A 26,572-nucleotide genomic window follows, 5' to 3' on the forward strand; every position below is an offset into this window, starting at 1 on the left:
TAGAGTAGCCAAGCCGGGGTAGCGTGGCCGAGTGGTCTAAGGCGCTGGATTTAGGCTCCAGTCTCTTTGGGGGCGTGGGTTCGAATCCCACCGCTGCCAGCAGAGGTTTTAATGAGGGCCAGACACCTAAAGTGTCCTCTGAAAAGGTGCGAAAGCAGCTGAAAATATGCAGCCTCTTGAATCAGAGACAACAATAACTTGCAATTATTATAATGACACTTCCAAAATGAATTTAAATATAATAATAATGTATAGCACACAGGGGTCCCCAATCCTGCTTTGTGCAGGACAGTCCATCGGCATGACTGGGCACCCCTTGTCAATGGAGTTTGCAAATTTGACTCATTGAGAGTTTATGGTGAACTGACAGCTACCTCTTGATTTTGAGTTTATTTGCGACACATCTGGCTGCCATTTTGGAGTATGGCCCAAAGGCTTTGATCAGGTAATTCAGTTGTGTTTGATTAGAGATGGAATTGCAATCTGCAGGGAGGGGGGCATCCAAGAGTGTAACTGCATCCCCCCTCTACTTAGTAGGCATTTCCACCTGTCGAGGAGCTCCTTCAAGGCATGAAGAATTTCAACTGATTTAACTATGGAGAAGTGAGACACAAAAAGAAAAAATTGGCGAAAATGGCCCACGGAAGGCATTCTCACAAGGTAGCGTGGCCGAGCTTTGATTAGGTAATTCGATTAGGCTATGATTAGGTAATTCAGTTGTGTTTGATTAGAGATGGAATTGCAATCTTCAGGGAGGGGGGCCTCCAAGAGTGTAACTGCGTCCCCCCTCTACTTAGTAGGCATTTCCACCTGTCGAGGAGCTCCTTCAAGGCATGAAGAACTTCAACTGATTTAACTATGGAGAAGTGAGACACAAAAAGAAAAAATTGGCGAAAATGGCCCACGGAAGGCATTCTCACAAGGTAGCGTGGCCGAGCTTTGATTAGGTAATTCGATTAGGCTTTGATCAGGTAATTCAGATGTGTTTGATTAGAGATGGAATTGCAATCTGCAGGGAGGGGGGCCTCCAAGAGTGTAACTGCGTCCCCCCTCTACTTAGTAGGCATTTCCACCTGTCGAGGAGCTCCTTCAAGGCATGAAGAATTTCAACTGATTTAACTATGGAGAAGTGAGACACAAAAAGAAAAAATTGGCGAAAATGGCCCACGGAAAGCATTCTTACAAGGTAGCGTGGCCGAGCGGTCTAAGGCGCAGGATTAAGGCTCCAGTCTCTTCGGGGGCGTGGGTTCAAATCCCACCGCTGCCAAGTCTGCATTTTAGAAGGCACCTGTGAAAAGACTGGAGAAGTGACACTGCTTGCTCTCAGTCTCTTCAAAACTCAGCCGTTTTTGCTTTCCTTGGCCGAACTCGGCGGGCTTCAGAGCCTGACGATGAAGGTCCACACCCAACAATTTCTCTATTTCTGAAATTTAATGGCCAGAAAATGGCCCACTAGAGTAGCCAAGCCGGGGTAGCGTGGCTGATGGGTCTAAGGCGCTGGATTTAGGCTCCAGGCTCCAGTCTACTCGAGGCGTGGGTTTGAATCCCACCGCTGCCAGCAGAGGTTTTAATCAGCTGAAAATTTGCACCATCTCGAATCGAAGACAACAATAACTTGCAATTATTATAATGACACTTCCAAAATGAATTTAAATATAATAATAATGTATAGCACACAGGGGTGCCCAATCCTACTCTGTGCAGTACAGTCGATCGGCAGGACTGGGCACCCCTGGTCTTTAATAATGGAGTTTGCAAATTTGACTCATTGAGAATTTTTGGTGAACTGACAGCTACCTCTTGATTTTGAGTTGAACTGCGACACATCTGGCTGCCATTTTGGAGTATGGCCCAAAGGCTTTGATTAGGTAATTCAGTTGTGTTTGATTAAAGAATGGTATTGCAATCTTCAGGGAGGGGGGCCTCCAAGAGTGTAACTGCGTCCCCCCTCTACTTAGTAGGCCTTTCCACCTGTCGAGGAGCTCCTTCAAGGTATGAAGAATTTCAACTGATTTAACTATGGAGAAGTGAGACACTAAAAGAAAAAAATGGCGAAAATGGCCCACAGAAGGCATTCTTACAAGGTAGTGTGATCGAGCGGTCTAAGGCGCTGGATTTAGGCTCCAGTCTTTTCGGGGGCATGGGTTCAAATCCCACCGCTGCCAAGTATGCATTTTGGAAGGCAATTGTGAAAAGACTGGAGAAGTGACACTGCTTGCTCCCAGTCTCTTCAAAACTCAGCCGTTTTTGCTTTCCTTGGCCGAACTCGGCGGGCTTCAGAGCCTGACGATGAAGGTCCACACCCAACAATTTCTCTATTTCTGAAATTTAATGGCCAGAAAATGGCCCACTAGAGTAGCCAAGCCGGGGTAGCGTGGCCGAGTGGTCTAAGGCGCTGTATTTAGGCTCCAGTCTCTTTGGGGGCGTGGGTTCGAATCCCACCGCTGCCTGCAGAGGTTTTAATGAGGGCCAGACACCTAAAGTGTCCTCTGAAAAGGTGCGAAAGCAGCTGAAAATATGCACCCTCTTGAATGAGAGACAACAATAACTTGCAATTATTATGACACTTCCAAAATGAATTTAAATATAATAATAATGTATAGCACACAGGGGTCCCCAATCCTGCTTTGTGCAGGACAGTCCATCGGCAGGACTGGGCACCCCTTGTCAATGGAGTTTGCAAATTTGACTCATTGAGAGTTTATTGTGAACTGACAGCTACCTCTTGATTTTGAGTTTAACTGCGACACATCTGGCTGCCATTTTGGAGTATGGCCCAAAGGCTTTGATCAGGTAATTCAGTTGTGTTTGATTAGAGATGGAATTGCAATCTGCAGGGAGGGGGGCCTCCAAGAGTGTAACTGCGTCCCCCCTCTACTTAGTAGGCATTTCCACCTGTCGAGGAGCTCCTTCAAGGCATGAAGAATTTCAACTGATTTAACTATGGAGAAGTGAGACACAAAAAGAAAAAATTGGCGAAAATGGCCCACGGAAGGCATTCTCACAAGGTAGCGTGGCCGAGCTTTGATTAGGTAATTCGATTAGGCTTTGATTAGGTAATTCAGTTGTGTTTGATTAGAGATGGAATTGCAATCTTCAGGGAGGGGGGCCTCCAAGAGTGTAACTGCGTCCCCCCTCTACTTAGTAGGCATTTCCACCTGTCGAGGAGCTCCTTCAAGGCATGAAGAACTTCAACTTATTTAACTATGGAGAAGTGAGACACAAAAAGAAAAAATTGGCGAAAATGGCCCAGGGAAGGCATTCTCACAAGGTAGCGTGGCCGAGCTTTGATTAGGTAATTCGATTAGGCTTTGATTAGGTAATTCAGTTGTGTTTGATTAGAGATGGAATTGCAATCTTCAGGGAGGGGGGCCTCCAAGAGTGTAACTGCGTCACCCCTCTACTTAGTAGGCATTTCCACCTGTCGAGGAGCTCCTTCAAGGCATGAAGAATTTCAACTGATTTAACTATGGAGAAGTGAGACACTAAAAGAAAAAATTGCCGAAAATGGCCAACGGAAAGCATTCTTACAAGGTAGCGTGGCCGAGCGGTCTAAGGCGCTGGATTAAGGCTCCAGTCTCTTCGGGGGCGTGGGTTCAAATCCCACCGCTGCCAAGTCTGCATTTTAGAAGGCACCTGTGAAAAGACTGGAGAAGTGACACTGCTTGCTCCCAGTCTCTTCAAAACTCAGCCGTTTTTCCTTTCCTTGGCCGAACTCTGCGGGCTTCAGAGCCTGACGATGAAGGTCCACACCCAACAATTTCTCTATTTCTGAAATTTAATGGCCAGAAAATGGCCCACTAGAGTAGCCAAGGCGGGGGTAGCATGGCCGAGGGGTCTAAGGTGCTGGATTTAGGCCTTAGGCTCAAGTCTACTCGGGGCGTGGGTTTGAATCCCACCGCTGCCAGCAGAGGTTTTAATCAGCTGAAAATTTGCACCATCTCGAATCGAAGACAACAATAACTTGCAATTATTATAATGACACTTCCAAAATGAATTTAAATATAATAATAATGTATAGCACACAGGGGTGCCCAATCCTACTCTGTGCAGTACAGTCGATCGGCAGGACTGGGCACCCCTGGTCTTTAATAATGGAGTTTGCAAATTTGACTCATTGAGAATTTTTGGTGAACTGACAGCTACCTCTTTATTTTGAGTTGAACTGCGACACATATGGCTGCCATTTTGGAGTATGGCCCAAAGGCTTTGATTAGGTAATTCAGTTGTGTTTGATTAAAGAATGGTATTGCAATCTTCAGGGAGGGGGGCCTCCAAGAGTGTAACTGCGTCCCCCCTCTACTTAGTAGGCCTTTCCACCTGTCGAGGAGCTCCTTCAAGGTATGAAGAATTTCAACTGATTTAACTATGGAGAAGTGAGACACTAAAAGAAAAAATTGGCGAAAATGGCCCACAGAAGGCATTCTTACAAGGTAGTGTGATCGAGCGGTCTAAGGCGCTGGATTTAGGCTCCAGTCTTTTCGGGGGCATGGGTTCAAATCCCACCGCTGCCAAGTATGCATTTTGGAAGGCAATTGTGAAAAGACTGGAGAAGTGACACTGCTTGCTCCCAGTCTCTTCAAAACTCAGCCGTTTTTGCTTTCCTTGGCCGAACTCGGCGGGCTTCAGAGCCTGACGATGAAGGTCCACACCCAACAATTTCTCTATTTCTGAAATTTAATGGCCAGAAAATGGCCCACTAGAGTAGCCAAGCCGGGGTAGCGTGGCCGAGTGGTCTAAGGCGCTGGATTTAGGCTCCAGTCTCTTTGGGGGCGTGGGTTCGAATCCCACCGCTGCCAGCAGAGGTTTTAATGAGGGCCAGACACCTAAAGTGTCCTCTGAAAAGGTGCGAAAGCAGCTGAAAATATGCAGCCTCTTGAATCAGAGACAACAATAACTTGCAATTATTATAATGACACTTCCAAAATGAATTTAAATATAATAATAATGTATAGCACACAGGGGTCCCCAATCCTGCTTTGTGCAGGACAGTCCATCGGCATGACTGGGCACCCCTTGTCAATGGAGTTTGCAAATTTGACTCATTGAGAGTTTATGGTGAACTGACAGCTACCTCTTGATTTTGAGTTTATTTGCGACACATCTGGCTGCCATTTTGGAGTATGGCCCAAAGGCTTTGATCAGGTAATTCAGTTGTGTTTGATTAGAGATGGAATTGCAATCTGCAGGGAGGGGGGCATCCAAGAGTGTAACTGCATCCCCCCTCTACTTAGTAGGCATTTCCACCTGTCGAGGAGCTCCTTCAAGGCATGAAGAATTTCAACTGATTTAACTATGGAGAAGTGAGACACAAAAAGAAAAAATTGGCGAAAATGGCCCACGGAAGGCATTCTCACAAGGTAGCGTGGCCGAGCTTTGATTAGGTAATTCGATTAGGCTATGATTAGGTAATTCAGTTGTGTTTGATTAGAGATGGAATTGCAATCTTCAGGGAGGGGGGCCTCCAAGAGTGTAACTGCGTCCCCCCTCTACTTAGTAGGCATTTCCACCTGTCGAGGAGCTCCTTCAAGGCATGAAGAACTTCAACTGATTTAACTATGGAGAAGTGAGACACAAAAAGAAAAAATTGGCGAAAATGGCCCACGGAAGGCATTCTCACAAGGTAGCGTGGCCGAGCTTTGATTAGGTAATTCGATTAGGCTTTGATCAGGTAATTCAGATGTGTTTGATTAGAGATGGAATTGCAATCTGCAGGGAGGGGGGCCTCCAAGAGTGTAACTGCGTCCCCCCTCTACTTAGTAGGCATTTCCACCTGTCGAGGAGCTCCTTCAAGGCATGAAGAATTTCAACTGATTTAACTATGGAGAAGTGAGACACAAAAAGAAAAAATTGGCGAAAATGGCCCACGGAAAGCATTCTTACAAGGTAGCGTGGCCGAGCGGTCTAAGGCGCAGGATTAAGGCTCCAGTCTCTTCGGGGGCGTGGGTTCAAATCCCACCGCTGCCAAGTCTGCATTTTAGAAGGCACCTGTGAAAAGACTGGAGAAGTGACACTGCTTGCTCTCAGTCTCTTCAAAACTCAGCCGTTTTTGCTTTCCTTGGCCGAACTCGGCGGGCTTCAGAGCCTGACGATGAAGGTCCACACCCAACAATTTCTCTATTTCTGAAATTTAATGGCCAGAAAATGGCCCACTAGAGTAGCCAAGCCGGGGTAGCGTGGCTGATGGGTCTAAGGCGCTGGATTTAGGCTCCAGGCTCCAGTCTACTCGAGGCGTGGGTTTGAATCCCACCGCTGCCAGCAGAGGTTTTAATCAGCTGAAAATTTGCACCATCTCGAATCGAAGACAACAATAACTTGCAATTATTATAATGACACTTCCAAAATGAATTTAAATATAATAATAATGTATAGCACACAGGGGTGCCCAATCCTACTCTGTGCAGTACAGTCGATCGGCAGAACTGGGCACCCCTGGTCTTTAATAATGGAGTTTGCAAATTTGACTCATTGAGAATTTTTGGTGAACTGACAGCTACCTCTTGATTTTGAGTTGAACTGCGACACATCTGGCTGCCATTTTGGAGTATGGCCCAAAGGCTTTGATTAGGTAATTCAGTTGTGTTTGATTAAAGAATGGTATTGCAATCTTCAGGGAGGGGGGCCTCCAAGAGTGTAACTGCGTCCCCCCTCTACTTAGTAGGCCTTTCCACCTGTCGAGGAGCTCCTTCAAGGTATGAAGAATTTCAACTGATTTAACTATGGAGAAGTGAGACACTAAAAGAAAAAAATGGCGAAAATGGCCCACAGAAGGCATTCTTACAAGGTAGTGTGATCGAGCGGTCTAAGGCGCTGGATTTAGGCTCCAGTCTTTTCGGGGGCATGGGTTCAAATCCCACCGCTGCCAAGTATGCATTTTGGAAGGCAATTGTGAAAAGACTGGAGAAGTGACACTGCTTGCTCCCAGTCTCTTCAAAACTCAGCCGTTTTTGCTTTCCTTGGCCGAACTCGGCGGGCTTCAGAGCCTGACGATGAAGGTCCACACCCAACAATTTCTCTATTTCTGAAATTTAATGGCCAGAAAATGGCCCACTAGAGTAGCCAAGCCGGGGTAGCGTGGCCGAGTGGTCTAAGGCGCTGTATTTAGGCTCCAGTCTCTTTGGGGGCGTGGGTTCGAATCCCACCGCTGCCTGCAGAGGTTTTAATGAGGGCCAGACACCTAAAGTGTCCTCTGAAAAGGTGCGAAAGCAGCTGAAAATATGCACCCTCTTGAATGAGAGACAACAATAACTTGCAATTATTATGACACTTCCAAAATGAATTTAAATATAATAATAATGTATAGCACACAGGGGTCCCCAATCCTGCTTTGTGCAGGACAGTCCATCGGCAGGACTGGGCACCCCTTGTCAATGGAGTTTGCAAATTTGACTCATTGAGAGTTTATGGTGAACTGACAGCTACCTCTTGATTTTGAGTTTAACTGCGACACATCTGGCTGCCATTTTGGAGTATGGCCCAAAGGCTTTGATCAGGTAATTCAGATGTGTTTGATTAGAGATGGAATTGCAATCTGCAGGGAGGGGGGCCTCCAAGAGTGTAACTGCGTCCCCCCTCTACTTAGTAGGCATTTCCACCTGTCGAGGAGCTCCTTCAAGGCATGAAGAATTTCAACTGATTTAACTATGGAGAAGTGAGATACAAAAAGAAAAAATTGGCGAAAATGGCCCACGGAAAGCATTCTTACAAGGTAGCGTGGCCGAGCGGTCTAAGGCGCAGGATTAAGGCTCCAGTCTCTTCGGGGGCGTGGGTTCAAATCCCACCGCTGCCAAGTCTGCATTTTAGAAGGCACCTGTGAAAAGACTGGAGAAGTGACACTGCTTGCTCTCAGTCTCTTCAAAACTCAGCCGTTTTTGCTTTCCTTGGCCGAACTCGGCGGGCTTCAGAGCCTGACGATGAAGGTCCACGCCCAACAATTTCTCTATTTCTGAAATTTAATGGCCAGAAAATGGCCCACTAGAGTAGCCAAGCCGGGGTAGCGTGGCTGATGAGTCTAAGGCGCTGGATTTAGGCTCCAGGCTCCAGTCTACTCGAGGCGTGGGTTTGAATCCCACCGCTGCCAGCAGAGGTTTTAATCAGCTGAAAATTTGCACCATCTCGAATCGAAGACAACAATAACTTGCAATTATTATAATGACACTTCCAAAATGAATTTAAATATAATAATAATGTATAGCACACAGGGGTGCCCAATCCTACTCTGTGCAGTACAGTCGATCGGCAGGACTGGGCACCCCTGGTCTTTAATAATGGAGTTTGCAAATTTGACTCATTGAGAATTTTTGGTGAACTGACAGCTACCTCTTGATTTTGAGTTGAACTGCGACACATCTGGCTGCCATTTTGGAGTATGGCCCAAAGGCTTTGATTAGGTGATTAAAGAATGGTATTGCAATCTTCAGGGAGGGGGGCCTCCAAGAGTGTAACTGCGTCCCCCCTCTACTTAGTAGGCCTTTCCACCTGTCGAGGAGCTCCTTCAAGGTATGAAGAATTTCAACTGATTTAACTATGGAGAAGTGAGACACTAAAAGAAAAAATTGGCGAAAATGGCCCACAGAAGGCATTCTTACAAGGTAGTGTGATCGAGCGGTCTAAGGCGCTGGATTTAGGCTCCAGTCTTTTCGGGGGCATGGGTTCAAATCCCACCGCTGCCAAGTATGCATTTTGGAAGGCAATTGTGAAAAGACTGGAGAAGTGACACTGCTTGCTCCCAGTCTCTTCAAAACTCAGCCGTTTTTGCTTTCCTTGGCCGAACTCGGCGGGCTTCAGAGCCTGACGATGAAGGTCCACACCCAACAATTTCTCTATTTCTGAAATTTAATGGCCAGAAAATGGCCCACTAGAGTAGCCAAGCTGGGGTAGCGTGGCCGAGTGGTCTAAGGCGCTGTATTTAGGCTCCAGTCTCTTTGGGGGCGTGGGTTCGAATCCCACCGCTGCCTGCAGAGGTTTTAATGAGGGCCAGACACCTAAAGTGTCCTCTGAAAAATGGGGAAAACAGCTGAAAATATGCACCCTCTTGAATCAGAGACAACAATAACTTGCAATTATTATAATGACACTTCCAAAATGAATTTAAATATAATAATAATGTATAGCACACAGGGGTCCCCAATCCTGCTTTGTGCAGGACAGTGGATCAGCAGGACTGAGAGTTGTTGGTGAACTGACAGCTACCTCTTGATTTTGAGTTTAACTGCGACACATCTGGCTGCCATTTTGGAGTAGCCAAGCCGGAGTAGCGTTGCCGAGGGGTCTGAGGCGCTGGATTTAGGCTCCAGGCTCCAGTCTCTTCGGGGGCGTGGGTCCGAATCCCACTGCTGCCAGCAGAGGTTTTAATGAGGGCCAGACACCTAAAGTGTGCTCTGAAAAGGTGCAAAAGCAGCTGAAAATATGCACCCTCTTGAATCAGAGACAACAATAACTTGCAATTATTATAATGACACTTCCAAAATGAATTTAAATATAATAATAATGTATAGCAGGACAGTCGATCGGCAGGACTGAGAGTGTTGGTGAACTGACAGCTACCTCTTGATTTTGAGTTTAACTGCGACACATCTGGCTGCCATTTTGGAGTATGGCCCAAATGCTTTGATTAGGTAATTCAGTTGTGTTTGATTAGAGATGGAATTGCAATCTGCAGGGAGGGGGGCCTCCAAGAGTGTAACTGCATCCCCCCTCTACTTAGTAGGCCTTTCCACCTGTCGAGGAGCTCCTTCAAAGCATGAAGAATTTCAACTGATTTAACTATGGAGAAGTGAGACACTAAAAAAAAAATTTGCGAAAATGGCCCACAGAAGGCATTCTCACAAGGTAGCGTGGCCGAGCGCTCTAAGGCGCTGGTTTAAGGCTCCAGTCTCTTCAGGGACGTGAGTTCAAATCCCACCGCTGCCAAGTGTTCATTTTAGAAGGCAATTGTGAAAAGACTGGAGAAGTGACACTGCTTGCTCCCAGTCTCTTCAAAACTCAGCCGTTTTTGCTTTCCTTGGCCGAACTCGGCGGGCTTCAGAGCCTGACGATGAAGGTCCACACCCAACAATTTCTCTATTTCTGAAATTTAATGGGCAGAAAATGGCCCACTAGAGTAACCAAGCCGGGGTAGCATGGCCGAGGGGTCTAAGGCGCTGGATTTAGGCTCCAGTCTCTTCGGGGGCGTGGGTTCAAATCCCACCGCTGCCAAGTATGCATTTTAGAAGGCAATTGTGAAAAGACTGGAGAAGTGACACTGCTTGCTCCCAGTCTCTTCAAAACTCAGCCGTTTTTGCTTTCCTTGGCCGAACTCGGCGGGCTTCAGAGCCTGACGATGAAGGTCCACACCCAACAATTTCTCTATTTCTGAAATTTAATGGCCAGAAAATGGCCCACTAGAGTAGCCAAGCCGGGGTAGCGTGGCCGAGTGGTCTAAGGCACTGGATTTAGGCTCCAGTCTCTTTGGGGGCGTGGGTTCGAATTCCACCGCTGCCAGCAGAGGTTTTAATGAGGGCCAGACACCTAAAGTGTCCTCTGAAAAGGTGAGAAAGCAGCTGAAAATATGCACCCTCTTGAATCAGAGACAACAATAACTTGCAATTATTATAATGACACTTCCAAAATGAATTTAAATATAATAATAATGTATAGCACACAGGGGTCCCCAATCCTGCTTTGTGCAGGACAGTCCATCGGCAGGACTGGGCACCCCTTGTCAATGGAGTTTGCAAATTTGACTCATTGAGAGTTTATGGTGAACTGACAGCTACCTCTTGATTTTGAGTTTAACTGCGACACATCTGGCTGCCATTTTGGAGTATGGCCCAAAGGCTTTGATCAGGTAATTCAGTTGTGTTTGATTAGAGATGGAATTGCAATCTGCAGGGAGGGGGGCCTCCAAGAGTGTAACTGCGTCCCCCCTCTACTTAGTAGGCATTTCCACCTGTCGAGGAGCTCCTTCAAGGCATGAAGAATTTCAACTGATTTAACTATGGAGAAGTGAGACACAAAAAGAAAAAATTGGCGAAAATGGCCCACGGAAGGCATTCTCACAAGGTAGCGTGGCCGAGCTTTGATTAGGTAATTCGATTAGGCTTTGATTAGGTAATTCAGTTGTGTTTGATTAGAGATGGAATTGCAATCTTCAGGGAGGGGGGCCTCCAAGAGTGTAACTGCGTCCCCCCTCTACTTAGTAGGCATTTCCACCTGTCGAGGAGCTCCTTCAAGGCATGAAGAACTTCAACTGATTTAACTATGGAGAAGTGAGACACAAAAAGAAAAAATTGGCGAAAATGGCCCAGGGAAGGCATTCTCACAAGGTAGCGTGGCCGAGCTTTGATTAGGTAATTCGATTAGGCTTTGATTAGGTAATTCAGTTGTGTTTGATTAGAGATGGAATTGCAATCTGCAGGGAGGGGGGCCTCCAAGAGTGTAACTGCGTCCCCCCTCTACTTAGTAGGCATTTCCACCTGTCGAGGAGCTCCTTCAAGGCATGAAGAATTTCAACTGATTTAACTATGGAGAAGTGAGACACTAAAAGAAAAAATTGCCGAAAATGGCCAACGGAAAGCATTCTTACAAGGTAGCGTGGCCGAGCGGTCTAAGGCGCTGGATTAAGGCTCCAGTCTCTTCGGGGGCGTGGGTTCAAATCCCACCGCTGCCAAGTCTGCATTTTAGAAGGCACCTGTGAAAAGACTGGAGAAGTGACACTGCTTGCTCCCAGTCTCTTCAAAACTCAGCCGTTTTTCCTTTCCTTGGCCGAACTCGGCGGGCTTCAGAGCCTGACGATGAAGGTCCACACCCAACAATTTCTCTATTTCTGAAATTTAATGGCCAGAAAATGGCCCACTAGAGTAGCCAAGCCGGGGTAGCGTGGCCGAGGTGTCTAAGGTGCTGGATTTAGGCCTTAGGCTCAAGTCTACTCGGGGCGTGGGTTTGAATCCCACCGCTGCCAGCAGAGGTTTTAATCAGCTGAACATTTGCACCATCTCGAATCGAAGGCAACAATAACTTGCAATTATTATAATGACACTTCCAAAATGAATTTAAATATAATAATAATGTATAGCACACAGGGGTGCCCAATCCTACTCTGTGCAGTACAGTCGATCGGCAGGACTGGGCACCCCTGGTCTTTAATAATGGAGTTTGCAAATTTGACTCATTGAGAATTTTTGGTGAACTGACAGCTACCTCTTGATTTTGAGTTGAACTGCGACACATCTGGCTGCCATTTTGGAGTATGGCCCAAAGGCTTTGATTAGGTGATTAAAGAATGGTATTGCAATCTTCAGGGAGGGGGGCCTCCAAGAGTGTAACTGCGTCCCCCCTCTACTTAGTAGGCCTTTCCACCTGTCGAGGAGCTCCTTCAAGGTATGAAGAATTTCAACTGATTTAACTATGGAGAAGTGAGACACTAAAAGAAAAAATTGGCGAAAATGGCCCACAGAAGGCATTCTTACAAGGTAGTGTGATCGAGCGGTCTAAGGCGCTGGATTTAGGCTCCAGTCTTTTCGGGGGCATGGGTTCAAATCCCACCGCTGCCAAGTATGCATTTTGGAAGGCAATTGTGAAAAGACTGGAGAAGTGACACTGCTTGCTCCCAGTCTCTTCAAAACTCAGCCGTTTTTGCTTTCCTTGGCCGAACTCGGCGGGCTTCAGAGCCTGACGATGAAGGTCCACACCCAACAATTTCTCTATTTCTGAAATTTAATGGCCAGAAAATGGCCCACTAGAGTAGCCAAGCTGGGGTAGCGTGGCCGAGTGGTCTAAGGCGCTGTATTTAGGCTCCAGTCTCTTTGGGGGCGTGGGTTCGAATCCCACCGCTGCCTGCAGAGGTTTTAATGAGGGCCAGACACCTAAAGTGTCCTCTGAAAAATGGGGAAAACAGCTGAAAATATGCACCCTCTTGAATCAGAGACAACAATAACTTGCAATTATTATAATGACACTTCCAAAATGAATTTAAATATAATAATAATGTATAGCACACAGGGGTCCCCAATCCTGCTTTGTGCAGGACAGTGGATCAGCAGGACTGAGAGTTGTTGGTGAACTGACAGCTACCTCTTGATTTTGAGTTTAACTGCGACACATCTGGCTGCCATTTTGGAGTAGCCAAGCCGGAGTAGCGTTGCCGAGGGGTCTGAGGCGCTGGATTTAGGCTCCAGGCTCCAGTCTCTTCGGGGGCGTGGGTCCGAATCCCACTGCTGCCAGCAGAGGTTTTAATGAGGGCCAGACACCTAAAGTGTGCTCTGAAAAGGTGCAAAAGCAGCTGAAAATATGCACCCTCTTGAATCAGAGACAACAATAACTTGCAATTATTATAATGACACTTCCAAAATGAATTTAAATATAATAATAATGTATAGCAGGACAGTCGATCGGCAGGACTGAGAGTGTTGGTGAACTGACAGCTACCTCTTGATTTTGAGTTTAACTGCGACACATCTGGCTGCCATTTTGGAGTATGGCCCAAATGCTTTGATTAGGTAATTCAGTTGTGTTTGATTAGAGATGGAATTGCAATCTGCAGGGAGGGGGGCCTCCAAGAGTGTAACTGCATCCCCCCTCTACTTAGTAGGCCTTTCCACCTGTCGAGGAGCTCCTTCAAAGCATGAAGAATTTCAACTGATTTAACTATGGAGAAGTGAGACACTAAAAAAAAAATTTGCGAAAATGGCCCACAGAAGGCATTCTCACAAGGTAGCGTGGCCGAGCGCTCTAAGGCGCTGGTTTAAGGCTCCAGTCTCTTCAGGGACGTGAGTTCAAATCCCACCGCTGCCAAGTGTTCATTTTAGAAGGCAATTGTGAAAAGACTGGAGAAGTGACACTGCTTGCTCCCAGTCTCTTCAAAACTCAGCCGTTTTTGCTTTCCTTGGCCGAACTCGGCGGGCTTCAGAGCCTGACGATGAAGGTCCACACCCAACAATTTCTCTATTTCTGAAATTTAATGGGCAGAAAATGGCCCACTAGAGTAACCAAGCCGGGGTAGCATGGCCGAGGGGTCTAAGGCGCTGGATTTAGGCTCCAGTCTCTTCGGGGGCGTGGGTTCAAATCCCACCGCTGCCAAGTATGCATTTTAGAAGGCAATTGTGAAAAGACTGGAGAAGTGACACTGCTTGCTCCCAGTCTCTTCAAAACTCAGCCGTTTTTGCTTTCCTTGGCCGAACTCGGCGGGCTTCAGAGCCTGACGATGAAGGTCCACACCCAACAATTTCTCTATTTCTGAAATTTAATGGCCAGAAAATGGCCCACTAGAGTAGCCAAGCCGGGGTAGCGTGGCCGAGTGGTCTAAGGCACTGGATTTAGGCTCCAGTCTCTTTGGGGGCGTGGGTTCGAATTCCACCGCTGCCAGCAGAGGTTTTAATGAGGGCCAGACACCTAAAGTGTCCTCTGAAAAGGTGAGAAAGCAGCTGAAAATATGCACCCTCTTGAATCAGAGACAACAATAACTTGCAATTATTATAATGACACTTCCAAAATGAATTTAAATATAATAATAATGTATAGCACACAGGGGTCCCCAATCCTGCTTTGTGCAGGACAGTCCATCGGCAGGACTGGGCACCCCTTGTCAATGGAGTTTGCAAATTTGACTCATTGAGAGTTTATGGTGAACTGACAGCTACCTCTTGATTTTGAGTTTAACTGCGACACATCTGGCTGCCATTTTGGAGTATGGCCCAAAGGCTTTGATCAGGTAATTCAGTTGTGTTTGATTAGAGATGGAATTGCAATCTGCAGGGAGGGGGGCCTCCAAGAGTGTAACTGCGTCCCCCCTCTACTTAGTAGGCATTTCCACCTGTCGAGGAGCTCCTTCAAGGCATGAAGAATTTCAACTGATTTAACTATGGAGAAGTGAGACACAAAAAGAAAAAATTGGCGAAAATGGCCCACGGAAGGCATTCTCACAAGGTAGCGTGGCCGAGCTTTGATTAGGTAATTCGATTAGGCTTTGATTAGGTAATTCAGTTGTGTTTGATTAGAGATGGAATTGCAATCTTCAGGGAGGGGGGCCTCCAAGAGTGTAACTGCGTCCCCCCTCTACTTAGTAGGCATTTCCACCTGTCGAGGAGCTCCTTCAAGGCATGAAGAACTTCAACTGATTTAACTATGGAGAAGTGAGACACAAAAAGAAAAAAATTGGCGAAAATGGCCCAGGGAAGGCATTCTCACAAGGTAGTGTGGCCGAGCTTTGATTAGGTAATTCGATTAGGCTTTGATTAGGTAATTCAGTTGTGTTTGATTAGAGATGGAATTGCAATCTGCAGGGAGGGGGGCCTCCAAGAGTGTAACTGCGTCCCCCCTCTACTTAGTAGGCATTTCCACCTGTCGAGGAGCTCCTTCAAGGCATGAAGAATTTCAACTGATTTAACTATGGAGAAGTGAGACACTAAAAGAAAAAATTGGCGAAAATGGCCCACGGAAAGCATTCTTACAAGGTAGCGTGGCCGAGCGGTCTAAGGCGCTGGATTAAGGCTCCAGTCTCTTCGGGGGCGTGGGTTCAAATCCCACCGCTGCCAAGTCTGCATTTTAGAAGGCACCTGTGAAAAGACTGGAGAAGTGACACTGCTTGCTCCAAGTCTCTTCAAAACTCAGCCGTTTTTGCTTTCCTTGGCCGAACTCGGCGGGCTTCAGAGCCTGACGATGAAGGTCCACACCCAACAATTTCTCTATTTCTGAAATTTAATGGCGAGAAAATGGCCCACTAGAGTAGCCAAGCCGGGGTAGCGTGGCCGAGTGGTCTAAGGCGCTGGATTTAGGCTCCAGTCTCTTTGGGGGCGTGGGTTCGAATCCCACCGCTGCCAGCAGAGGTTTTAATGAGGGCCAGACACCTAAAGTGTCCTCTGAAAAGGTGCGAAAGCAGCTGAAAATATGCACCCTCTTGAACAAAGACAACAATAACTTGCAATTATTATAATGACACTTCCAAAATGAATTTAAATATAATAATAATGTATAGCACACAGGGGTCCCCAATCCTGCTTTGTGCAGGACAGTCCATCGGCAGGACTGGGCACCCCTTGTCAATGGAGTTTGCAAATTTGACTCATTGAGAGTTTATGGTGAACTGACAGCTACCTCTTGATTTTGAGTTTAACTGCGACACATCTGGCTGCCATTTTGGAGTATGGCCCAAAGGCTTTGATCAGGTAATTCAGTTGTGTTTGATTAGAGATGGAATTGCAATCTGCAGGGAGGGGGGCCTCCAAGAGTGTAACTGCGTCCCCCCTCTACTTAGTAGGCATTTCCACCTGTCGAGGAGCTCCTTCAAGGCATGAAGAATTTCAACTGATTTAACTATGGAGAAGTGAGACACAAAAAGAAAAAATTGGCGAAAATGGCCCACGGAAGGCATTCTCACAAGGTAGCGTGGCCGAGCTTTGATTAGGTAATTCGATTAGGCTTTGATTAGGTAATTCAGTTGTGTTTGATTAGAGATGGAATTGCAATCTTCAGGGAGGGGGGCCTCCAAGAGTGTAACTGCGTCCCCCCTCTACTTAGTAGGCATTTCCACCTGTCGAGGAGCTCCTTCAAGGCATGAAGAACTTCAACTGATTTAACTATGGAGAAGTGAGACACAAAAAGAAAAAAATTGGCGAAAATGGCCCAGGGAAGGCATTCTCACAAGGTAGTGTGGCCGAGCTTTGATTAGGTAATTCGATTAGGCTTTGATTAGGTAATTCAGTTGTGTTTGATTAGAGATGGAATTGCAATCTGCAGGGAGGGGGGCCTCCAAGAGTGTAACTGCGTCCCCCCTCTACTTAGTAGGCATTTCCACCTGTCGAGGAGCTCCTTCAAGGCATGAAGAATTTCAACTGATTTAACTATGGAGAAGTGAGACACAGCTGAAAATTTGCACCATCTCGAATCGAAGACAACAATAACTTGCAATTATTATAATGACACTTCCAAAATGAATTTAAATATAATAATAATGTATAGCACACAGGGGTGCCCAATCCTACTCTGTGCAGTACAGTCGATCGGCAGGACTGGGCACCCCTGGTCTTTAATAATGGAGTTTGCAAATTTGACTCATTGAGAATTTTTTTGTGAAATGACAGCTACCTCTTGATTTTGAGTTGAACTGCGACACATCTGGCTGCCATTTTGGAGTATGGCCCAAATGCTTTGATTAGGTAATTCAGTTGTGTTTGATTAGAGATGGAATTGCAATCTGCAGGGAGGGGGCCTCCAAGAGTGTAACTGCGTCCCCCCTCTACTTAGTAGGCCTTTCCACCTGTCGAGGAGCTCCTTCAAGGTATGAAGAATTTCAACTGATTTAACTATGGAGAAGTGAGACACTAAAAGAAAAAATTGGCGAAAATGGCCCACGGAAAGCATTCTTACAAGGTAGCGTGGCCGGGCGGTCTAAGGCGCTGGATTAAGGCTCCAGTCTCTTCGGGGGCTTGGGTTCAAATCCCACCGCTGCCAAGTCTGCATTTTAGAAGGCACCTGTGAAAAGACTGGAGAAGTGACACTGCTTGCTCCCAGTCTCTTCAAAACTCAGCCATTTTTGCTTTCCTTGGCCGAACTCGGCGGGCTTCAGAGCCTATGTTGGGTGTGGACGATGAAGGTCCACATCCAACAATTTCTCTATTTCTGAAATTTATTGGGCAGAAAATGGCCCACTAGAGTGGCCAAGCAGGGGTAGCGTGACCGAGAGGTCTAAGGCGCTGGATTTAGGCTCCAGTCTTTTCGGGGCCGTGGGTTCAATTCCCACTGCTGCCAGCAGAGGTTTTAATGAGGGCCAGACACCTAAAGTGTGCTCTGAAAAGGTGAAAAAGCAGCTGCAAATATGCATCCTCTTCAATCAGAGACAACAATAACTTGCAATTATTATAATGACACTTCCAAAATGAATTTAAATATAATAATAATGTATAGCACACAGGGGTGCCCAATCCTGCTCTGTGCAGGACAGTGGATCAGCAGGACTGAGAGTTGTTGGTGAACTGACAGCTACCTTTTGATTTTGAGTTTAACTGCGACACATCTGGCTGCCATTTTGGAGTAGCCAAGCCGGGGTAGCGTTGCCGAGGGGTCTAAGGCGCTGGATTTAGGCTCCAGGCTCCAGTCTCTTCGGGGGCGTGGGTCCGAATCCCACTGCTGCCAGCAGAGGTTTTAATGAGGGCCAGACACCTAAAGTGTGCTCTGAAAAGGTGCAAAAGCAGCTGAAAATATACACCCTCTTGAATCAGAGACAACAATAACTTGCAATTATTATAATGACACTTCCAAAATGAATTTAAATATAATAATAATGAATAGCAGGACAGTCGATCGGCAGGACTGAGAGTTTTTGGTGAACTGACAGCTACCTCTTGATTTTGAGTTTAACTGCGACACATCTGGCTGCCATTTTGGAGTATGGCCCAAATGCTTTGATTAGGTAATTCAGTTGTGTTTGATTAGAGATGGAATTGCAATCTTCAGAGGGGGGCCTCCAAGAGTGTAACTGCGTCCCCCCTCTACTTAGTAGGCATTTCCACCTGTCGAGGAGCTCCTTCAAGGCATGAAGAACTTCAACTGATTTAACTATGGAGAAGTGAGACACAAAAAGAAAAAATTGGCGAAAATGGCCCAGGGAAGGCATTCTCACAAGGTAGCGTGGCCGAGCTTTGATTAGGTAATTCGATTAGGCTTTGATTAGGTAATTCAGTTGTGTTTGATTAGAGATGGAATTGCAATCTGCAGGGAGGGGGGCCTCCAAGAGTGTAACTGCTTCAAGGCATGAAGAATTTCAACTGATTTAACTATGGAGAAGTGAGACACTAAAAGAAAAAATTGGCGAAAATGGCCCATGGAAAGCATTCTTACAAGGTAGCGTGGCCGAGCGGTCTAAGGCGCTGGGTTAAGGCTCCAGTCTCTTCGGGGGCGTGGGTTCAAATCCCACCGCTGACAAGTCTGCATATTAGAAGGCACCTGTGAAAAGACTGGAGAAGTGACACTGCTTGCTCCCAGTCTCTTCAAAACTCAGCCGTTTTTGCTTTCCTTGGCCGAACTCGGCGGGCTTCAGAACGTATGTTGGGTGTGGACGATGAAGGTCCACATCCAACAATTTCTCTATTTCTGAAATTTAATGGGCAGAAAATGGCCCACTAGAGTGGCCAAGCCGGGGTAGCGAGCCATACAATGGGTAAAATGAACACAAAATTCAGGTGTTTTTTATTTTTATTTTTTATCTGTGCCTCTCCTCAAAACAGTTTAGCTAAATCTTCTCCTAAACTACCTAAACTACTCCTAAACTACCTAAACTATCTACACTACTCCTAAACTACTCTCAAAATCTACTCAAACTCTTCCAAAAACGAGCAATAATCTCTCTCTCTATATATAACGTATATATGTCTATCTTTATCAACTCCGTAAATCCTCTGCCTTTCAATTTTGCGTCTTAGCTCAGTTGGCTCCTCCTCCATTCCCTAAAATGTGCAGCCTGAATAGCAGAGTCAGCAGATTCACACATTTTTCTCCGTTTTGTTTTATGACAAAAACCGACGAAGTTATTAGAATAAATGCAACGCCTGTCGCATCCCATCTTGCGTTCTTTTACGAACGCGTCAGTATTTTTTTATATAAAGTTTAAATGATCATATCTCCGTTTTTACTTGGTCTATCAACACAAAACAAAAAGTAAAATAGAATTTCAAGCCAGCACTTTCGACAGAAGTGGACGGCAGCGCTCAACGTGACTTTGTTTTTATGCTTCGACGTCTTAAACTGGTCATGTAACTTGATCACGCCGGCGTGATCGGCGACCCCGAAGAGTTAACTGCGACACATCTGGCTGCCATTTTGGAGTATGGCCCGAATGCTTTGATTAGGTAATTCAGTTGTGTTTGATTAGAGATGGAATTGCAATCTGCAGGGAGGGGGGCCTCCAAGAGTGTAACTGCATCCCCCCTCTTCTTAGTAGGCCTTTCCACCTGTCGAGGAGCTCCTTCAAAGCATGAAGAATTTCAACTGATTTAACTATGGAGAAGTGAGACACTAAAAGAAAAAATTGGCGAAAATGGCCCACAGAAGGCATTCTCACAAGGTAGCGTGGCCGAGCGCTCTAAGGCGCTGGATTAAGGCTCCAGTCTCTTCGGGGAAGTGAGTTCAAATCCCACCGCTGCCAAGTGTTCATTTTAGAAGGCAATTGTGAAAAGACTGGAGAAGTGACACTGCTTGCTCCCAGTCTCTTCAAAACTCAGCCGTTTTTGCTTTCCTTGGCCTAACTCGGCGGGCTTCAGAGCCTGACGATGAAGGTCCACACCCAACAATTTCTCTATTTCTGAAATTTAATGGGCAGAAAATGGCCCACTAGAGTAACCAAGCCGGGGTAGCATGGCCGAGGGGTCTAAGGCGCTGGATTTAGGCTCCAGTCTCTTCGGGGGCGTGGGTTCATGTCTGCGACACATCTGGCTGACATTTTCGAGTATGGCCCAAATGCTTTGATTAGGTAATTCAGTTGTGTTTGATTAGAGATGGAATTGCAATCAGCAGGGAGGGATGCCTCCAAGAGTGTAACTGCATCCCCCCTCTACTTAGTAGGCCTTTCCACCTTTCGAGGAGCTCCTTCAAGGCATGAAGAATTTCAACTGATTTAACTCTGGAGAAGTGAGACACAAAAAGAAAAAATTGGCGAAAATGGCCCACGGAAGGCATTCTCACAAGGTAGCGTGGCCGAGCGCTCTAAGGCGCTGGATTAAGGCTCCAGTCTCTTCGGGGGCGTGGGTTCAAATCCCACCGCTGCCAGCAGAGGTTTTAATGAGGGCCAGACACCTAAAGTGTTCTCTGAAAAGGTGCAAAAGCAGCTGAAAATATGCACCCTCTAAAATCAGAGACAACAATAACTTGCAATTATTACAATGACACTTCAAAAATGAATTTTAAATATAATAATTATGTATTGCACACAGGGGTGTCCAATCCTGCTCTGTGCAGGACAGTCGATCGGCAGGACTGAGAGTTTTTGGTGAACTGACAACTACCTCTTGATTTTGAGTTTAACTGCGACACATCTGGCTGCCATTTTGGAGTAGCCAAGCCGGGGTAGCGTTGCCGAGGGGTCTAAGGCACTGGATTTAGGCCCCAGGCTCCAGTCTCTTGGCCCAAATGCTTTGATTAGGTAATTCAGTTGTGTTTGATTAGAGTTGGAATTGCAATCTGCAGGGAGGGGGGCCTCCAAGAGTGTAACTGCATCCCCCCTCTACTTAGTAGGCCTTTCCACCTGTCGAGGAGCTCCTTCAAAGCATGAAGAATTTCAACTGATTTAACTATGGAGAAGTGAGACACTAAAAGAAAAAATTGGCGAAAATGGCCCACAGAAGCCATTCTCACAAGGTAGCGTGGCCGAGCGCTCTAAGGCGCTGGATTAAGGCTCCAGTCTCTTCGGGGACATGAGTTCAAATCTCACCGCTGCCAAGTGTCAATATTAGAAGGCAATTGTGAAAAGACTGGAGAAGTGACACTGCTTGCTCCCAGTCTCTTCAAAACTCAGCCGTTTTTGCTTTCCTTGGCCGAACTCGGCGGGCTTCAGAGCCTGACGATGAAGGTCCACACCCAACAATTTCTCTATTTCTGAAATTTAATGGCCAAAAAATGGCCCACTACAGTAACCAAGCCGGGGTAGCATGGCCGAGGGGTCTAAGGCGCTGGATTTAGGCTCCAGTCTCTTCGGGGGCGTGGGTTCAAATCCCATTGCTGCCAGCAGAGGTTTTAATGAGGGCCAGACACCTAAAGTGTGTTCTGAAAAGGTGCAAAAGCAGCTGAAAATATGCACCCTCTAAAATCAGAGACAACAATAACTTGCAATTATTATAATAACACTTCCTAAATGAATTTAAATATAATAATAATGTATAGCACACAGGGGTGCCCAATCCTGCTCTGTGCAGGACAGTCGATCGGCAGGACTGAGAGTTTTTGGTGAACTGACAGCTACCTCTTGATTTTGAGTTTAACTGCGACACATCTTGCTGCCATTTTGGAGTATGGCCCAAATGCTTTGATTAGGTAATTCAGTTGTGTTTGATTAGAGATGGAATTGCAATCAGCAGGGAGGGATGCCTCCAAGAGTGTAACTGCATCCCCCCTCTACTTAGTAGGCCTTTCCACCTTTCGAGGAGCTCCTTCAAGGCATGAAGAATTTCAACAGATTTAACTATGGAGAAGTGAGACACTAAAAGAAAAAATTGACGAAAATTGTCCACGGAAAGCGTTCTCACAAGGTAGCGTGGCCGAGCGGTCTAAGGTGCTGGATTAAGGCTCCAGTCTCTTTGGGGGCGTGTGTTCAAATCCCACCGCTGCGAAGTCTGCATTTTAGAAGGCAATTGTGAAAAGACTGGAGAAGTGACACTGCTTGCTCCCAGTCTCTTCAAAACTCAGCCGTTTTTGCTTTCCTTGGCCGAACTCGGCGGGCTTCAGAGCCTGACGATGAAGGTCCACACCCAACAATTTCTCTATTTCTGAAATTTAATGGCCAGAAAATGGCCCACTAGAGTAGCCAAGCCGGGGTAGCGTGGCCGAGGGGTCTAAGGCGATGGATTTAGGCTCCAGGCTCCAGTCTACTCGGGGTGTGGGTTTGAATCCCACCGCTGCCAGCAGAGGTTTTAATCAGCTGAAAATTTGCACCATCTCGAATCAAAGACAACAATAACTTGCAATTATTATAATGACACTTCCAAAATGAATTTAAATATAATAATAATGTATAGCACACAGGGGTGCCCAATCCTACTCTGTGCAGTGCAGTCGATTGGCAGGACTGGGCACCCCTGGTCTTTAATAATGGAGTTTGCAAATTTGACTCATTGATAATTTTTGGTGAACTGACAGCTACCTCTTGATTTTGAGTTGAACTGCGACACATCTGGCTGCCATTTTGGAGTATGGCCCAAAGGCTTTGATTAGGTAATTCAGTTGTGTTTGATTAAAGAATGGTATTGCAATCTTCAGGGAGGGGGGCCTCCAAGAGTGTAACTGCGTCCCCCCTCTACTTAGTAGGCCTTTCCACCTGTCGAGGAGCTCCTTCAAGGTATGAAGAATTTCAACTGATTTAACTATGGAGAAGTGAGACACTAAAAGAAAAAATTGGCGAAAATGGCCCACAGAAGGCATTCTTACAAGGTAGTGTGATCGAGCGGTCTAAGGCGCTGGATTTAGGCTCCAGTCTTTTCGGGGGCATGGGTTCAAATCCCACCGCTGCCAAGTATGCATTTTGGAAGGCAATTGTGAAAAGACTGGAGAAGTGACACTGCTTGCTCCCAGTCTCTTCAAAACTCAGCCGTTTTTGCTTTCCTTGGCCGAACTCGGCGGGCTTCAGAGCCTGACGATGAAGGTCCACACCCAACAATTTCTCTATTTCTGAAATTTAATGGCCAGAAAATGGCCCACTAGAGTAGCCAAGCCGGGGTAGCGTGGCCGAGTGGTCTAAGGCGTTGGATTTAGGCTCCAGTCTCTTTAGGGGCGTGGGTTCGAATCCCACCGCTGCCAGCAGAGGTTTTAATGAGGGCCAGACACCTAAAGTGTCCCCTGAAAAGGTGCGAAAGCAGCTGAAAATATGCACCCTCTAAAATCAGAGACAACAATAACTTGCAATTATTATAATGACACTTCCAAAATGAATTTAAATATAATAATAATGTATAGCACACAGGGGTCCCCAATCCTGCTTTGTGCAGGACAGTCCATCGGCAGGACTGGGCACCCCTTGTCAATGGAGTTTGCAAATTTGACTCATTGAGAGTTTATGGTGAACTGACAGCTACCTCTTGATTTTGAGTTTAACTGCGACACATCTGGCTGCCATTTTGGAGTATGGCCCAAAGGCTTTGATCAGGTAATTCAGTTGTGTTTGATTAGAGATGGAATTGCAATCTGCAGGGAGGGGGGCCTCCAAGAGTGTAACTGCGTCCCCCCTCTACTTAGTAGGCATTTCCACCTGTCGAGGAGCTCCTTCAAGGCATGAAGAATTTCAACTGATTTAACTATGGAGAAGTGAGACACAAAAAGAAAAAATTGGCGAAAATGGCCCACGGAAGGCATTCTCACAAGGTAGCGTGGCCGAGCTTTGATTAGGTAATTCGATTAGGCTTTGATTAGGTAATTCAGTTGTGTTTGATTAGAGATGGAATTGCAATCTTCAGGGAGGGGGGCCTCCAAGAGTGTAACTGCGTCCCCCCTCTACTTAGTAGGCATTTCCACCTGTCGAGGAGCTCCTTCAAGGCATGAAGAACTTCAACTTATTTAACTATGGAGAAGTGAGACACAAAAAGAAAAAATTGGCGAAAATGGCCCAGGGAAGGCATTTTCACAAGGTAGCGTGGCCGAGCTTTGATTAGGTAATTCGATTAGGCTTTGATTAGGTAATTCAGTTGTGTTTGATTAGAGATGGAATTGCAATCTGCAGGGAGGGGGGCCTCCAAGAGTGTAACTGCGTCCCCCCTCTACTTAGTAGGCATTTCCACCTGTCGAGGAGATCCTTCAAGGCATGAAGAATTTCAACTGATTTAACTATGGAGAAGTGAGACACTAAAAGAAAAAATTGGCGAAAATGGCCCACGGAAAGCATTCTTACAAGGTAGCGTGGCCGAGCGGTCTAAGGCGCTGGATTAAGGCTCCAGTCTCTTCAGGGGTGTGGGTTCAAATCCCACCGTTGCCAAGTCTGCATTTTAGAAGGCACCTGTGAAAAGACTGGAGAAGTGACACTGCTTGCTCCCAGTCTCTTCAAAACTCAGCCGTTTTTGCTTTCCTTGGGCGAACTCGGCGGGCTTCAGAGCCTGACGATGAAGGTCCACACCCAACAATTTCTCTATTTCTGAAATTTAATGGCCAGAAAACGGCCCACTAGAGTGGCCAAGCCGGGGTAGCGTGACCGAGGGGTCTAAGGCGCTGGATTTAGGCTCCAGTCTTTTCGGGGGCGTGGGTTCAATTTCCACTGCTGCCAGCAGATGTTTTAATGAGGGCCAGACACCTAAAGTGTGCTCTGAAAAGGTGCAAAAGCAGCTGAAAATATGCATCCTCTTGAATCAGAGACAACAATAACTTGCAATTATTATAATGACACTTCAAAAATGAATTTTAAATATAATAATAATGTATTGCACATAGGGGTGTCCAATCCTGCTCTGTGCAGGACAGTCGATCGGCAGGACTGAGAGTTTTTGGTGAACTGACAGCTACCTCTTGATTTTGAGTTTAACTGCGACACATCTGGCTGCCATTTTGGAGTAGCCAAGCCGGGGTAGCGTTGCCGAGGGGTCTAAGGCACTGGATTTAGGCCCCAGGCTCCAGTCTCTTGGCCCAAATGCTTTGATTAGGTAATTCAGTTGTGTTTGATTAGAGATGGAATTGCAATCAGCAGGGAGGGATGCCTCCAAGAGTGTAACTGCATCCCCCCTCTACTTAGTAGGCTTTTCCACCTTTCGAGGAGCTCCTTCAAGGCATGAAGGATTTTAAATGATTTAAATATGGAGAAGTGAGACACTAAAAGAAAAAATTGGCGAAAATGGCCCACGGAAGGCATTCTCACAAGGTAGAGTGTATAGCACACAGGGGTGTCCAATCCTGCTCTGTGCAGGACAGCCGATCAGCAGGACTGAGAGTTTTTGGTGAACTGACAGCTACCTCTTGATTTTGAGTTTAACTGCGACACATCTGGCTGCCACTTTGGAGTAGCCAAGCCGGGGTAGCGTTTAGGCTCCAGGCTCCAGTCTCTTCGGGGGCGTGGGTCCGAATCCCACTGCTGCTAGCAGAGGTTTTAATGAGGGCCAGACACCTAAAGTGTGCTCTGAAAAGGTGCAAAAGCAGCTGAAAATATGCACCCTCTTGAATCAGAGACAACAATAATTTGCAATTATTATAATGACACTTCCAAAATGAATTTAAATATAATAATAATGTATAGCAGGACAGTCGATCGGCAGGACTGAGAGTTTTTGGTGAACTGACAGCTACCTCTTGATTTTGAGTTTAACTGCGACACATCTGGCTGCCATTTTGGAGTATGGCCCAAATGCTTTGATTAGGTAATTCAGTTGTGTTTGATTAGAGATGGAATTGCAATCTGCAGGGAGGGGGGCCTCCAAGAGTGCAACTGCATCCCCCCTCTACTTAGTAGGCCTTTCCACCTGTCGAGGAGCTCCTTCAAAGCATGAAGAATTTCAACTGATTTAACTACGGAGAAGTGAGACACTAAAAGAAAAAAATGGCGAAAATGGCCCAGAGAAGGCATTCTCACAAGGTAGCGTGGCCGAGCGCTCTAAGGCGCTGGATTAAGGCTCCAGTCTCTTCGGGGACGTGAGTTCAAATCCCACCGCTGCCAAGTGTTCATTTTAGAAGGCAATTGTGAAAAGACTGGAGAAGTGACACTGCTTGCTCCCAGTCTCTTCAAAACTCAGCCGTTTTTGCTTTCCTTGGCCGAAGTCGGCGGGCTTCAGAGCCTGACGATGAAGGTCCACACCCAACAATTTCTCTATATCTGAAATTTAATGGGCAGAAAATGGCCCACTAGAGTAAGCAAGCCAGGGTAGCATGGCCGTGGGGTCTAAGGCGCTGGATTTAGGCTCCAGTCTCTTTGGGGGCGTGGGCT

The 26,572-nt window shown here is 46.4% G+C and overlaps 25 non-coding genes across 25 annotated transcripts; all 25 read left to right on the top strand.

Annotated features, from left to right (window-relative positions):
• Positions 1-17: 17 nt before the first annotated feature.
• On the top strand, positions 18-99 carry trnal-uag (transfer RNA leucine (anticodon UAG)). The gene has a single exon. It is a non-coding gene; the product is annotated as a tRNA-Leu (tRNA).
• Positions 100-1,185: 1,086 nt separating this feature from the next.
• On the top strand, positions 1,186-1,267 carry trnal-aag (transfer RNA leucine (anticodon AAG)). Its single transcript has one exon. It is a non-coding gene; the product is annotated as a tRNA-Leu (tRNA).
• A 1,101-nt stretch (positions 1,268-2,368) lies between these two features.
• On the top strand, positions 2,369-2,450 carry trnal-uag (transfer RNA leucine (anticodon UAG)). Its single transcript has one exon. It is a non-coding gene; the product is annotated as a tRNA-Leu (tRNA).
• Positions 2,451-3,533: 1,083 nt separating this feature from the next.
• On the top strand, positions 3,534-3,615 carry trnal-aag (transfer RNA leucine (anticodon AAG)). Its single transcript has one exon. It is a non-coding gene; the product is annotated as a tRNA-Leu (tRNA).
• A 1,102-nt stretch (positions 3,616-4,717) lies between these two features.
• trnal-uag (transfer RNA leucine (anticodon UAG)) lies at positions 4,718-4,799 on the top strand. The gene has a single exon. It is a non-coding gene; the product is annotated as a tRNA-Leu (tRNA).
• A 1,086-nt stretch (positions 4,800-5,885) lies between these two features.
• trnal-aag (transfer RNA leucine (anticodon AAG)) lies at positions 5,886-5,967 on the top strand. Its single transcript has one exon. It is a non-coding gene; the product is annotated as a tRNA-Leu (tRNA).
• A 1,101-nt stretch (positions 5,968-7,068) lies between these two features.
• Positions 7,069-7,150, top strand: trnal-uag (transfer RNA leucine (anticodon UAG)). The gene has a single exon. It is a non-coding gene; the product is annotated as a tRNA-Leu (tRNA).
• A 557-nt stretch (positions 7,151-7,707) lies between these two features.
• Positions 7,708-7,789, top strand: trnal-aag (transfer RNA leucine (anticodon AAG)). Its single transcript has one exon. It is a non-coding gene; the product is annotated as a tRNA-Leu (tRNA).
• A 1,086-nt stretch (positions 7,790-8,875) lies between these two features.
• Positions 8,876-8,957, top strand: trnal-uag (transfer RNA leucine (anticodon UAG)). The gene has a single exon. It is a non-coding gene; the product is annotated as a tRNA-Leu (tRNA).
• Positions 8,958-10,115: 1,158 nt separating this feature from the next.
• Positions 10,116-10,197, top strand: trnal-uag (transfer RNA leucine (anticodon UAG)). Its single transcript has one exon. It is a non-coding gene; the product is annotated as a tRNA-Leu (tRNA).
• Positions 10,198-10,400: 203 nt separating this feature from the next.
• Positions 10,401-10,482, top strand: trnal-uag (transfer RNA leucine (anticodon UAG)). The gene has a single exon. It is a non-coding gene; the product is annotated as a tRNA-Leu (tRNA).
• A 1,086-nt stretch (positions 10,483-11,568) lies between these two features.
• Positions 11,569-11,650, top strand: trnal-aag (transfer RNA leucine (anticodon AAG)). The gene has a single exon. It is a non-coding gene; the product is annotated as a tRNA-Leu (tRNA).
• A 1,086-nt stretch (positions 11,651-12,736) lies between these two features.
• On the top strand, positions 12,737-12,818 carry trnal-uag (transfer RNA leucine (anticodon UAG)). Its single transcript has one exon. It is a non-coding gene; the product is annotated as a tRNA-Leu (tRNA).
• Positions 12,819-13,976: 1,158 nt separating this feature from the next.
• trnal-uag (transfer RNA leucine (anticodon UAG)) lies at positions 13,977-14,058 on the top strand. Its single transcript has one exon. It is a non-coding gene; the product is annotated as a tRNA-Leu (tRNA).
• A 203-nt stretch (positions 14,059-14,261) lies between these two features.
• On the top strand, positions 14,262-14,343 carry trnal-uag (transfer RNA leucine (anticodon UAG)). Its single transcript has one exon. It is a non-coding gene; the product is annotated as a tRNA-Leu (tRNA).
• A 1,087-nt stretch (positions 14,344-15,430) lies between these two features.
• On the top strand, positions 15,431-15,512 carry trnal-aag (transfer RNA leucine (anticodon AAG)). The gene has a single exon. It is a non-coding gene; the product is annotated as a tRNA-Leu (tRNA).
• A 203-nt stretch (positions 15,513-15,715) lies between these two features.
• Positions 15,716-15,797, top strand: trnal-uag (transfer RNA leucine (anticodon UAG)). Its single transcript has one exon. It is a non-coding gene; the product is annotated as a tRNA-Leu (tRNA).
• A 1,548-nt stretch (positions 15,798-17,345) lies between these two features.
• On the top strand, positions 17,346-17,427 carry trnal-aag (transfer RNA leucine (anticodon AAG)). The gene has a single exon. It is a non-coding gene; the product is annotated as a tRNA-Leu (tRNA).
• Positions 17,428-17,642: 215 nt separating this feature from the next.
• trnal-uag (transfer RNA leucine (anticodon UAG)) lies at positions 17,643-17,724 on the top strand. Its single transcript has one exon. It is a non-coding gene; the product is annotated as a tRNA-Leu (tRNA).
• Positions 17,725-18,815: 1,091 nt separating this feature from the next.
• Positions 18,816-18,897, top strand: trnal-aag (transfer RNA leucine (anticodon AAG)). Its single transcript has one exon. It is a non-coding gene; the product is annotated as a tRNA-Leu (tRNA).
• Positions 18,898-20,654: 1,757 nt separating this feature from the next.
• Positions 20,655-20,736, top strand: trnal-aag (transfer RNA leucine (anticodon AAG)). Its single transcript has one exon. It is a non-coding gene; the product is annotated as a tRNA-Leu (tRNA).
• An 872-nt stretch (positions 20,737-21,608) lies between these two features.
• trnal-uag (transfer RNA leucine (anticodon UAG)) lies at positions 21,609-21,690 on the top strand. The gene has a single exon. It is a non-coding gene; the product is annotated as a tRNA-Leu (tRNA).
• Positions 21,691-23,393: 1,703 nt separating this feature from the next.
• Positions 23,394-23,475, top strand: trnal-uag (transfer RNA leucine (anticodon UAG)). The gene has a single exon. It is a non-coding gene; the product is annotated as a tRNA-Leu (tRNA).
• A 1,086-nt stretch (positions 23,476-24,561) lies between these two features.
• On the top strand, positions 24,562-24,643 carry trnal-aag (transfer RNA leucine (anticodon AAG)). Its single transcript has one exon. It is a non-coding gene; the product is annotated as a tRNA-Leu (tRNA).
• A 1,580-nt stretch (positions 24,644-26,223) lies between these two features.
• trnal-aag (transfer RNA leucine (anticodon AAG)) lies at positions 26,224-26,305 on the top strand. The gene has a single exon. It is a non-coding gene; the product is annotated as a tRNA-Leu (tRNA).
• The last annotated feature ends 267 nt before the right edge of the window (positions 26,306-26,572 follow it).

Source organism: Siphateles boraxobius, unplaced genomic scaffold, assembly GCF_051911475.1.
Source record: "Siphateles boraxobius isolate OS27281-9 unplaced genomic scaffold, OSU_SipBor_1 12, whole genome shotgun sequence".
NCBI lineage: Eukaryota > Metazoa > Chordata > Actinopteri > Cypriniformes > Leuciscidae > Siphateles > Siphateles boraxobius.